Here is a 9,566-nt window from a genome sequence, read left to right as displayed (position 1 = left end):
GGGGACGACAGAGGATGAGATGGCTGGATGGCATCACTGACTCAATGGACATGAGTCTAAGTGAACTCCAGGAGTTGGTGATGGACAGGGAGGCCTGGCATGCTGTGATTCATGGAGTCACAAAGAATCAGACACTTTGAGCGACTGAACTGAACTGGATTCATTCTTATGGTTTCTGGTCTTGGCTAAAGCCAGTCCTCACCTGGATGACTGCTATCAATAATTCTTATCACCTTTTTTGTTTATTAAATATGTGAATTATAATGAAAATGTACAAAGTGCAACTGTACAACTCAAAGAATTATAACCATATGTAACACTCTGCCCAGATCAAAAATGGAATATCAGTTGTACCCACAAACTACCTCCCCAAAATTATTTCCATTTTTTTCCACAAAGACAATCAGTAACCTGAATCCAAACACTGTAGATTGGGTTTCAAATTTTATATAAGCAGAATCATATAGCAAGTGTTCTTTTTTTCCTGGCTTCTTTTGTTCAGTGCTTTGTCAGATTCCTCAATGTTGTGTGTAGTGGCAATTTGTTTACTCATTGCTGCAAAATATTCCATTATATGATTTATATCATGATTAATTATCCAATCTACTCTTGAGTTTTTGGCTTGTTTTTAGATGGGTGATAGTACACATAATGTTGCTATAAATTTTCTTGCATGTCTCTCTTAGTGCATATATGCATGCATTTCTGTTGGGAAATATATTTAAGGGTGGGTTACAAAGTAACTTGGTTACATGCAAAAGTAGACACAAGCAGTTTCTAGTATTCACCCACCCATTAATGGTATAGAAGAAATTTTAACATCCATTCCTGCTCCATAAGAAAATCTTCTTTATTTATTTTCTGGAATGCAAATGTGATAATGTGATGCTCCTGTTTAATGGCTTTTAATAGCTGCTTTTTTCTCTTAGAATCATGTTCAGGATGCACTAGTACCTGAAAGGCCTGCAGAATCTGCTCTCAGGCTAATTTCAGGCTAAATCTCCAGGCTAATCCCATATCCCTCTGCCTCTGATGTTCTCCACTGTGACCATCCCAAACCTTTTCCAGGTTCACATGTATGCTGTATTCTCACTCACGTCTAAGCTCAAACTTACCTCCCCTGAGATGTTTTTCCAGATCTACCAGTCTCACTGTTTTTTTCTTCCTCTTCCTTTTTCTGACAGTACCTATCACATAACCCTAATGTAAGTCCCCTTTATTATACAAGTTAGTGCCAGATGTGGCATAATAGCCTCGTTTTGTTACTTGTTTACTCTGTCTTCTCCACAAGAATTTTTTTTTATTTTTTTACTTTGTAACTTTACAATATTGTATTGGTTTTGCCATATATCAACATGAATCCGCCACAGGTATACACGTGTTCCCCATCCTGAACCCTCCTCCCTCCTCCCTCTTCATACCATTCCTCTGGGTCGTCCCAGTACACCAGCCCCAAGCATCCAGTATCGTGCATCGAACCGGAACTGGCGACTCGTTTCATATATGATATTATACATGTTTCAATGCCATTCTCCCAAATCATCTCACTCTCTCCCTCTCCCACAGAGTCCAAAAGACTGTTCTATACATCAGTGTCTCTTTTGCTGTCTTGTATACAGGGTTATTGTTACCATCTTTCTAAATTCCATATATATGCGTTAGTGTACTGTATTGGTGTTTTTCTTTCTGGCTTACTTCACAAGATCTGGGAATTTCCTTACTTGTTCACTTTTAAGTTTCCAGTATCCAGTAGTGCTCAGCATCAAGTAGGAACTCACTGTTTGTTAAGTGAGTGAGTGAGTACATGAATGAAGAAATATTAGCATATCAGCATATTGTTTCCCTCTGGTAAAATCAGGTGTCTCCTCTCTGTTTAACTGGTAATTTGTACTCATTCTTGAAGTCTTGGCTTTAATAGTCTTTTCATCAGGGCACTTAATTTGACTAACCAAGCTCAATTGGAACACTCTTGTGTATATTATAACTGATTCTGAGATTCAATTTCATAGCACTGGTATATTCTTAAAAGATCAATGGATGATTTGTAATTATTTTACTTATGATCCACATTCAGCCCTATCTTGTAAGCTCTGAAAGGGCCTGGATATCTGCTTTCTTCACCACCTTATTCCTTGTGCCTAGTACAGAGCTGCATGCAGACTTTCTAATACACAAAGGCAGATACTCAAATTCTGTATATCAGGTCAAGGGAAAATTGTCTGGCATTTCTCATAATGCTAGGAATCTAGTGCTGTATATACAGAAAGAAGATATAATCAGGGCCAAATAGGGGAGGACTGGGGAAATATTCATACAGGCCACAGTAGATAATCTAAGCCTTATATATTATGACAGATTTTGATAGGCACAAACACTCCAGGAAGGATAAATGCCATGTAAAACAATGGGGATGGAAAATAGTATTTTTGAGCAAGAGAAGGAAAATCTAAGCACTTGGTGGTAAGACCTCCCTTTGTTCATGCCCTCTCAAGCAGCACCTATTAATGGTATTAGGTAATTGAATAAAAATTTATATTGCACTCTGTGTGCACACAGAACACCAACTAATAAACACACAGGTGTTTACCAAATGGCCAGTTAGAATGGTGAGAAATGGCCGAGGCTAAAAATAAGTAAGGTAAGGATGTGGGGACAATACATACACACACACATGGGTGTGTACTTGGAGATTTCTTTTCACTCTCAACTACTTTGTATGGGAAAATAATAATATTACTTAACACACTGTGCACTTACATGTCAAACACTACTCTAAGACATCTATCTATGAACTTCATGGGGGATAGGATTTGTGACACTTGCTCAATTAATCACAACTTCATCTGAAAGCATTATATATTTTTGGTGCTGTTAGTACCATCATTATTACCACCACTTCAGACTTTATTGAGAACCTAGTATACATCAACTTCAAAGTAGTTGATTAGTACCAGGAGACAGAAAGCAAGTGCTCCAGGGAAGAATAAAGTGATTCCATCAGACAATCCGGCTGATGATGACAATAATATGGAGCTTCAGGAAAGTACTGCAAAAGTAGAGGAGTGGACTTCTCTATCAGATAGGACAAGTGATTACAGCACAGGGAGAGAGAGGGTCTTCTTCCAAGAAATTACTTAAACATTGACATTCCATCTCAAACAAGGTGGACTAGACTGTCTTTTTGGGAAGTCTGGAATTATGACTGATGGCCTGTCAGCAAGCTTGGTTTTACTTGCCTAATAGAAACAGTTCAACACAGAAATATGCTATGGACATGAAGCAATGAAGTGATGTACAAAAGCAATTTGTACAAATGACAACATGATACATATCTAGATATGCAGAGAAGATAATAGAAAAGATTTAGGATTATGGCTTTTCCAAGTCTATTCCTGGAGAGGTTCTGGAGAAATCCCAGTAGTTACAGAAAAAAAGGAATTTCCATTTGGCTTCTCTATAAATTATGTAATCTGTATTAGAAAACTGTGACTCAATTATATATCTGAAAATTCTCTATGATCCCCATGGATGATGGTGGAATATTAATAGCTGTTGAAATCCATTACATAAATGCATGAGTGAAAGAAAGAAAGAAAGCAAAGGATAGAGAAAAAGAAAGAAGGGAGGAAAGACAAAAAGAAAGGAACATTTAGAAGAGTATTACTAACTTTGCTAAGTCCGTGGAATAGGAAGTGACTTTAGGAACTTAGGACAACTCTCATACCACAATATCAATTTTGATGACACAGCTTTTGGTAAGCAAAACAGGGTGCCCAGATGGTTCCCAGATCCTACATATGTTGTAGTAACTCAATGCTCCATAGAAAGATAGAAAGGGTAGGAGTGCGTTAAAGCATTTAAAAGCATCCCACCTTTGCCAGGATTGTCTCAAGGACCAAGGTCTGAGCCTGCAGGGAGAGGTGGAACAAAGCCCACAGCAGAGAACTAACTGTGAAAGCCAGAGGAAGTAAATCAAGATGGCCTGGATCTCTAGCTGGATTAAGGTGTTTTCTCTTCCAAAACTAGTCAAAACTTTACCAATTTTATAAGGCACTTAAAAAAAAAATCTCTCTCTTTCTTTTTCACTTCAACAAAGATCAAGAGTCAAAGAAATATCAAACAAGCATGCAGCAGACAACCCAAATAAATAAGCTCTTCTTTTTGGAGAACAGCATCTTTTGTTGTTTGTCAGAGAGCAGTGCTCAAGCCAGGGTGTACAAATTAGCCTCTGGAAACTCAGAGCTCTCCCTGGAGCTCACCTTTATTTCTGAATGTTTAGTCTAGCATTTGTGGCAAGCTGTGTCTTGCAAGGGGAATCTAGATTTCATTCTACCCTGAAAATGGGAAAGAGGAACTGTTGATATTATAAACTCTTTTCAAGATAGGCCTAAAAACATGCAATTGCCTTTTTCTTTTCATTTCTAGCACAAGACACCGAAGATCTTTTTATAGAATCCACACAAAGCATGATTCAGAACCCTATGCTATTTTACTGAACTAATGTCCAGCAGGGAAAGACAATTTGGCCTCATCATTCAAAAAGCCAGACCCTATTCACATACAATTTAGTAAAGTTACTCTTCCCTTCTTGACCTCTTCCATATTAAATATATAAATACTTATTTGAAATTATTAAATTATTACTATCTATATTTAATATTTTGTAAATACATGACTAATAATAATAATAGCTGGTCCACTGTTAACCACATTGACAGAAACCTGAGCATTTGTGTTTGTGTGTGTTTCACACTGAATTGGTGCTCCGTGTCAGTGTCCCTTATTCTATCTAAAGTCTGAGAAGGATGAAACTCTGGTAAATGTGTGCCTAGTCAAAACCATAATTCTAACCAAACTGATTCAACTTTGATCTACTCAGAATACAGCTAGAAGCAGTGTCTCAGAAACCTGACCATGGTCAAATTCAGCAACATTCTGGCTCTTCTAGGTAAGAAACTTTGGGTGAGATCCTTAAATCTTACTGTACTCTAGTTTCCTGGTAGTGTTTCATGTGTCAGTATTTGCAACTATTTAGCACATTTCCTGACATTGTTTTGTCTTATATATATTATAAGCAAGTTTTACATGATAAAGTTAGTTATTATTATTGGCTAAAAGGGAAAGAAGTAAACAACATTTGTGTATTTCAATCTTGCTCCCACTATGCTCATTTTTTTAGTACTAACCTGAATCACACCTTTCAGAAATTCAGAAAATAAGTCCAGTTCTGTGCAACAAATTTTACTGGGGAGACATACCAAGCAATGAGACCACTAAACTGGATGTTGAAGTTGTATATATATATACAGACACACACACACACACACACACACACACACACACACACACATATATGCCTTTGTGGAAGAGAAAGGTCATGGGGTTCCCTAGTGTGGAAGTGTTTTAGAAGAGCCTAGAAAGAGAGATCAATTTAAATGTATTACTAAATGTCTAGGCTAAGATGATAAGCCCTGAACCAACATTTCCCAAAATAAGGTATCCATATCACTGGCCAAGTATGGGGTATATATATTACAGGGTGAATAAAAGGTTCAAAACAATGCTATTTGCATAATGAGTTTCCTTTTCTAGTGCTATTTCAGTCCTTCTGATTACAGAAAGTAGATGGTCTCAGTTTGGTGGTAGCGGTTCACATCTCTTTAAAACTTGCTAATCCCCCATCTCAACAGTCAGAGCTGAACTCTAGGTAGTGGCTTTCAGGTAGAGTTTAAACAATTCATTTTTTTTTTAATTGTAATTACTTTAAGGTTATCTTCTTTTCTTTCCTGAACTGTTTTTTGTTTTTTTTTTAACATTCATGATTGAAATATATGTTTTTTTTTTTAAACAAATGCACTTAAGTTTGTGTATTTAGATAAATGTGTTAGGTAATAGTTTACTATGTTACCTGAGTACAGAAAACATCAACAAGGTGATAATCAATGTCCAAAAGTAGGTATGCACTGACAGCAGAGATTAAGTAACAGATTAGAGAAACATTTAGAAGAGAAGATAAGTAGAAGTTAGAGACTTGTTTAGTCAGGGAAGAGCTTCAAATGGTCAGTGGTCAAGTGATTCTGAGCCTCAGCCAAACCTCTAGTTGGTTCAGAGTATCTGAAGAGGTAACTACCTGATTAATGCGGGTGTTGCCTGCAGGCAAGAAGCTTATTTGAGAAACCACATTCTCTCTGTATTTACATTCTTGACATATGTTGTTTTTCTTGGCCATTTCTGGGGAGTGAACACCCTTATCAAAAACATGAATAGGTATCACTGATTGCCCTCCCTATTCAAAATGATGGGGTTGGACATATTACTTAATCAGGTATATACCTGGAGTGTAGAAGGACTCTAGTAAAATTGAAAAATGCACAAAGCATCTAACATTTAATTCCACAAAATGCAACTTTCTGTCCAATAGCATATGATCATTTTACTTTGTGAAGAATTTCTGAGAATTCCCCCTCTCTTTGCTGTTGGAGTAACCAAATATGTTTTAAAATATCATTAGACTTTATGAGAAATGCCATTTACTATAGGTTGTGACTTAGAGGAAATTGGGATATAAATAAACAAAACACAATCTTTGTGAGTTTTAAGTTTCACAGGAGAATTGTATCTGTTCTATATACTTCATAGGGTTGTTGGGAATATCTAACAAAATTACATGGAAAAATATTCTCCAGTAGTTTTGGGTGAAAATAAACAAACAAAAAAGAATTTTCTGTTATTCAATGTTTAGTCTATAATACTTCAGGGTCATGGTACTCATAGTAATTTGTGATGGAGTCAACAACCAAACTGAAATGATTTCTTCTTTGGACAGACTTTTCTAGCCCTCAAGATAAAATCAAACTTTCTTTCGCACTCATAGTTGTGTATGTTTATGTTTATCTGCACACAGAGCTTCTCAACCTGGGTGCTGCTGACGTTTGGGTTGGATAATTCTCTGTTGTAGGGGGGCGCCTGTGGATTGCAGCGTGTTTAGCAGCATCCCTGTCATCTACCCATTAGATGCTAGTAGCACTCTCCATCTGTGACAGTCAAAAACGTCTACAGACATTGCTGGATATTTCGCCTGGTAGGTCAAAATAGCTCCAGCAGCACTGTCACATAGTTATGTGGCACATATTTCACTGTATTGAAGTTTTTTGTTTTTCTATTTATATGAATACATTAGAAATAATCTATATGTCACTGAGCACTGCCTAGTGGGTACTCATCTTTTTTTCTGGATTTTATAGATAACACATACTATAGAGATGGGCACAAATTCCTATCTATCATTTCTCTGCATTTCAAGGACCTGCTCAGTCAGGAGATGTATAAAAGTCTCAGTAACATTTACTCATTGAACGAATGATGAATGACCTCTTCAAAAGCAGTAGCTAAATAATTTTCAGCTTGGCATTTCTGGGATCAAACACAATGTAGGACATACAGCAGATTCTTGATGAATGTTTTGGGGATGAATCAGTGAATGAATGGATAGAAGGATGAATAGAGAAAGACAGCCTCATATTCACAGGGTCAGACATTCAACTGTGTACATCCCTAATTTTCCCCTGGCGTTACTATGACTACAAACACCTGAGCTGCCAACTCTCTGTCTGAAACTCTAAACAAGATTCCAGGTGAGGAAGTGTCCTTGGCAGGATCCCAGCAGACCCAGCAGTGGCTCACAGGAGGAAATCTGCACAGACTTAAGTGAAAATCAGATTCATCCTAGCTGAACTAATCTGTGACTAGGGGGAAAAAAAAAATCACAAGTCAACATGGTTGGGTAGGGACAGGAGGGACTGAGATTAGACAATTTAATGCCAGACAGTTTCACAAAGGCAGTGTCCAGAACAAGTACTAATGGAGCTGCTGTTTCTAAAAAGCCTCACTGTTCAATCAGGGACAAACATTTTAGATTTAAAGGGTATTTTGGAAGAGGAGAATCCATGTGGATGACCACAGAGTTTCCTCTGTTTGTTCTTCTTTACAGGGAAGGACATGGAACAAATGACTGGTTCAAAATTGGGAAAGGAGTACGTCAAGGCTGTATACTGTCACTCTGCTTCTTTAACTTATATGCAGAGTCAGTTCAGTTCAGTGACTCAGTCGTGTCCAACTCTTTGCAACCCCATGAGTCATAGCATACCAGGCCTCCCTGTCCATCACTAACTCTCGGAGTTTACCCAAACTCATGTCCATTAAGTTGGTGATGCCATCCAGCCATCTCATCCTCTGTCATCCCCTTCTCCTCCTACCCCAATCCCTCTCAGCATCAGAGTCTTTTCCAATGAGTCAACTCTTCGCATGAGGTGGCCAAAGTATTGGAGTTTCAGCTTCAGCATCAGTCCTTCCCAGGACTGATCTCCTTTAGGATGGACTGGTTGAATCTCCTTGCAGTCCAAGGGGCTCTCAAGAGTTTTCTCTAACACCACAGTTCAAAAGCATCAATTCTTTGGCGCTCAGGCTTCTGCACAGTCCAACTCTCACATCCATACATGACCACAGGAAAAACCATAGCCTTGACTAGACGGACTTTCGTTGGCAAAGTAATGTCTCTGCTTTTGAATATGCTATCTAGGTTGGTCATAACTTTCCTTCCAAGGAGTAAGCGTCTTTTAATTTCATGGTGCAGTCACCATCTGCAATGATCTTGGAGCCCAGAAAAATAAAGTCTGTCACTGTTTCCACTGTTTCCCCATCTATTTCTCATGAAGTGATGGGACCAGATGCCATGATCTTCGTTTTCCGAATGTTGCGCTTTAAGCCAACTTTTTCACTCTCCTCTTTCACTTTCATCAAGAGGCTTTTGAGTTCCTCTTCACTTTCTCCCATAAGGGTGGCGTCATCTGCATATCTGAGGTTACTGATATTTCTCCTGGCATCTTGATTCCAGCTTGTGTTTCTTCCAGACCAGCGTTTCTCATGATGTACTCTGCATAGAAGTTAAATAAGCAGGGAGACAGTATACAGCCTTGACGTACTCCTTCTCCTATTTGGAACCAGTCTGTTGTTCCATGTCCAGTTCTAACTGTTGCTTCCTGACCTGCATATACATTTCTCAAGAGGCAGGTCAGGTGGTCTGGTATTCCCATCTCTTTCAGAATTTTCCACAGTTTATTGTGATCCACACAGTCAAAGGTTTTGGCTTAGTCAATAAAGCAGAAATAGATGTTTTTCTGGAACTCTCTTGCTTTTTCCATGATCCAGCGGATGTTGGCAATTTGATCTCTGGTTCCTCTGCCTTTTCTATGCAGAGTACATCATGCAAAATGCCAGGTTGGAAGAATCACAATCTGGAATCAAGATTGCCAGAGGAAATATCAACAGCCTTAGATATGCAGATGATACCACTCTAATGACAGAAAATGAAGAGGAACTAAAAAGCCTAAAAGAGGAGAGTGAAAAACCAGGCTTGAGGGTGGGATGATTTCAGAGAATGACATTGAAATATGTAAAATATCATATATGAAACGAGTTGCCAGTCCAGTTTTGATGCATGATACTGGATGCTTGGGGCTGGTGCACTGGGATGACCCAGAGGGATGGTATGGGAAGGGAGGAGGGAG

Source organism: Bison bison, unplaced genomic scaffold (assembly GCF_000754665.1).
Source record: "Bison bison bison isolate TAMUID 2011002044 unplaced genomic scaffold, Bison_UMD1.0 scf7180017864179, whole genome shotgun sequence".
Taxonomy (NCBI): Eukaryota; Metazoa; Chordata; class Mammalia; order Artiodactyla; family Bovidae; genus Bison; species Bison bison.
This window is presented reverse-complemented; position numbering follows the sequence as displayed.